This window comes from Belonocnema kinseyi, chromosome 8 (genome assembly GCF_010883055.1).
Source record: "Belonocnema kinseyi isolate 2016_QV_RU_SX_M_011 chromosome 8, B_treatae_v1, whole genome shotgun sequence".
Lineage (NCBI taxonomy): Eukaryota > Metazoa > Arthropoda > Insecta > Hymenoptera > Cynipidae > Belonocnema > Belonocnema kinseyi.
In genome coordinates this window covers 93,412,759-93,417,133 of record NC_046664.1, presented here as the reverse complement: position 1 = coordinate 93,417,133, position 4,375 = coordinate 93,412,759, and the positions used below count along the sequence as shown (strand labels likewise).

The 4,375-nt window shown below is 32.2% G+C and overlaps 1 protein-coding gene across 2 annotated transcripts in view; it reads right to left on the bottom strand.

Annotated features, from left to right (window-relative positions):
* The window catches only part of LOC117178839, a 70,231-nt gene that overhangs the window by 35,812 nt on the left and 30,044 nt on the right, over positions 1-4,375 (bottom strand). The gene's annotated exons all lie outside the window — the stretch shown is intronic.

Sequence of the window (4,375 nt, the reverse complement as noted above, 5' to 3'; positions counted from 1 at the left end):
TTTTCAATCTTTTTATTTCATTCATAATATTTGTTGTTTGCGATAGAAAATATGTTATTCTTATATTTTTTTTGTGATTCTCAGTCACCTACATGACTGCTGAATAGACACACTTTCATTAATTATTGATAAAAATGTTTATAATAACTTATTAATCGACAATATTCAGTAATTTTCCATGACGAATATCATTCTCATACAAATTTTCAGCATTTTCAGTTAAGAGAAAATATTTTTCTGTGATTAAGCATTGCAAAGAAGTATTGATTTATATATAAATAATTAATGACAATTAGGTTGAATCTTAAATTAAATATTTTTGTTAATTGTGTATGCATTCATTCAGTAAGATGACTAATGAGTTCAATTAAGTACAAAAAATTTTTACTTTATTTTCATCAAGTTCGAACGTTGTAGACCCAAAAGATTCAATGTAGGGCCAGTATAGAAGGGGAGGTTTAATAGCGTCAAAGTAGGGTCTTGAGTTATAAAAATGTAGGCTCTTAAGTTTCAAAGTAGCTTCAGAGAGGTGTTACAGCTTCAAAGTAGGCTCTGATGTTTCATTCTCTAGGAGTTAAAAGTTTAAAGCATGGGCTATAAGTTTAAAAAGCGTTAAAACAGGTTCTAATCATGAGCTACAACTTCAAAGTAGGTTCTAAATTTCGACTCGGGTAATGAGCCGGAAAATATGGCAGTTAGAAATCTAATGTTGATTTGTGAGCTTTTTGTTTTCTGATTAAGGTACATACATAAAATTATTCGTGAGAAAGTATATTTCATTCTGATCTTAAAAGTATTTATATTTAAATTTTGAGGGTTTTATAGAGAGAATTTGTGAAGAAGAAGAGACAAATGGGTTCATCTGCTTGAATAGGTACCATCGTCAATTATTTTATTATTGGATTCTTGGTGCCAGAGGGCCCAATTGTAAAATTGTTGAAGTCTTATTACTCATCAGTCACCAGTCTCTGTTTCTCTTTGCTATAACGGAAAGGAACTTGTAAACAGATCAATTTATTGGACAAAGAAATCTTCTCCGTATATTTCAATCATAGCAATTCTATAAATCACTCTTGTCAATTGGATGTCGACTGCATTATTCAAATGTCACTGCAGGGAAACTAATTTTAGAAGAAGGACCTCATTTTTTCAATGAACTTTGTTCGTTGCCAGATGAATCATTGTTTAATAATTTTAATGGCCATGGCTATGTGTACCGAAATTTCGGTACGAATAATAACGAGACGTGAAAGGAGACTATTTGTACCGATATATCGGTGAAAATAATAGGACTTTTTCCATAAATATAGACAGTACAAATGCTTTAACTATTTTTCATTCTATAAATATGATCTATTTTTTATTTGAATGTTTAATATTGTAAAATTTCAAACTTTTAAAGTTGAATGCTTCCAAAATTGAATGTAAGAATTGCAATGAACTTTATAAATAATAATAATTAAATAGAATCCCAATTTTAGTACATACTTTCAACTTGTCCACTTGGACATTTGAAATTTTTAAAGCCTTCTCGTTCGATCTCCGAAGTTAAGCAGCATTGAATTCGGTTGCACTCGGATGGGGGTACATCGTACTGCCAAGATAGCACTCAACGGAATATTTATTAGCATCGTGAGGCCTCTTAGCTGCGCAATCATTTATACGAAAAAAAGCCAACAATTTTTTTGTTGGTCAAGCGTGGTTTAAATAACCAAAACAATTTTTTACTGTAAAATTATTTCCATTTAAAGTTATATTATTTTTATTTTTAACATTTTGAGATTAATTCTATTATGAAGGTTTACAATCTAAAATTGTTCAATTTACTACGGTGAATAGGACAGTGAATTTTTTTACTTGCCATGGCAATTTCTATAATTCTATTAGTCATAGCCCCGAATTCGAAACCCTTCAGTTTTTAAAGCTTAAAATAGTCAATTTAATCTCCTAATTTTTAAATGTTCAATCCGAAAAATGGAAGATCTAATAAATACATTTTAAAACTATTTTCCATAAAAGTTCTTTAGTTTTATAATTGGAGAAGCTCACCCTTATTTTTTTAGAGTATAACTGAATGTTATAACTTTAAATATTGTTAATTTTACATTATTTGACTCCATTAATGAAATTAAATAAAAAATATTTAAGGAAAATGTCCCAGTAATCGCAATGGTCCCAATAATTGCGAAAACTTGGTCATAATTTGAATAGATTGTTTTAAAAAATGTTAAAAGTAACATTTCATGCTAAACCTTATTTATTTTTAGCATTTTGTACTATCAAATTGAATTTTAATTAATACAAATCAGGCAAAACGCAAGAAAATCGGCTTCACGCTTACTGTGACCAAGGTCACGATTACTGAGACGTTTACCTTACCTTTATTTCTAAAAGAAAAATGATCAAGAATTATTTTTCCTGAATGCCATGACATGTAAAATATTTGAAAATAATTATGGGTGATACTCGTGGGAAACAAGAACTTATTCTCAATGGTCAATAATAGAGGTAGAAAATAATTTTTTTTTTACTATTTAAAGCTTAAGGGTGTTGGTTAATTCCGACTTAGAATTTTTTTGTATAGGTACGGCACGAACTCAATATATATATTTTTTCGAAGGATTTGCGAACGAAAGAAAGGAAACTTGTCGAATATCCGAGGGTTTGCGAGATCCTCGGATCAATAAAATGTTGGAAAATAAAAAAATGTGCTGAGGAAATGATTATTTTTATGACAAATATGAATTTTGCGAAAGATAGAATACAGCGGGGGTAGCAGACGACAGCATTTGAACGGTTAGAATCGTTTGTAAGTTTATTTGTGTACTTACAACTCTGACAAAATAGAAGAATTCTCGAGATATGCCAGGTTTTCGAAGGGCCACGTCTCGATGATGGTGACCCTAAATTTTGCGAAATAAGTTGCCATGCCCCGATTGAAGGATGATGGAGGGGGGGGGGGGGCACAGTTTTTGAAATATATAAAATCAAGTGGCCCAAAAAAGTATGAAGCTTATTAAAAGTTTTTGATACATATATTAAATCAAGTGGTCTAAAATGTATAATCTGGATGAAAATCCAGATTTTGACAATTGGCACCAAATTTTGCTCACATAATCTTTAGGCTCTCATACAGGCCGTAAGATTATGAGGGGGGGGGGGGGGGCACAAATGCAGTTACTGACCAATCGCACGGAGAAAAATGGATGTTCAAATGTAAATGTTCAAAGGGTAAGATTGTAGCACCTAACCCCGGGTGGAAATTTAAGTCAAGTTGAAACTCGTTGAAAAAGCCATCCTGATAAGCTACAGTTCAGAAAAGTTAAAGTACCAACTTTTCAGTACTCTTTGTCTAATTATTGATTATTATGCGGCGATATGTAAATATAAAATACACGAACTTTTAACAGGAATATCAGTAAAGTACTTTTTAAATAAATAATTCAAATCGATTATAATTTTTCTTCTCGTAATATTTTTTTCCCCCGTTTGAGACTATTTTACAACTTCTTACAATGACAGGAAATGTAATTTTTTATGAACATTTAAAATTTTTAACGACGGAACTCAGAAATTCAATCGTGAACGTTGAAAATTTCTTAATGATAAAAGTTTTTTGACTTTCGTGTAAGGTTTGGCTTTTAGGTGTTTTATACTATTTTACAATGTTTAAGATTGATATAAAATGTGATTTTTGTCTCAAAAATTCCAATTTTTTATCAAGATGGAACTTAGAACTTTTTTCTTGAAAAAAAAAAAACAGTTTGAATTTCAAAAAATTGTCTTCGAATTTTTGTCACGCGTGGAAAATCCATGCGGGTATACGCATCCAGTTTTTAATGAAATCAGAGAAAGTAATTAAGTCATAAACAAAGTTCAACAATTTTATTATTGCCAATCAGCACCCGGCCAGCTACCGTCTGAATATACGATCATAAGATTTGTCCGATCAGAGCCCATAAGCCCCCGACTGGGGTTTTGACATCAATTTTGTCCAGCGAGTCCCCGATCAGCGCACGGCTAGGCTCTTAAAAAACAAACATAGCTCGGCCAGTCCCCGACCAGAAACCTTGTTGTACCAGGGCTATCCCGGGCTATTTCCACACGGGACATGCAGATATTCATTATTATTATAACACCATTAAGCCATTTCCCTTTCGGGGTAGGCGTGACTCACACGGCAGGGGAAAGTAGTATTGTGTGGAAGGGATAGAGATTTTTCAGATTGATCCAGAATTCTCGTGCTATTTAAGTAAATAACACATTCGTTCCGCATTCACACATTCTAACCATTCTTTCCGCGGTCTACCTCTGGGCATGCTGCCATTTACTTTACCTTGATACACTTGTTTCGTTAGTCGTTCATTTGGCATTC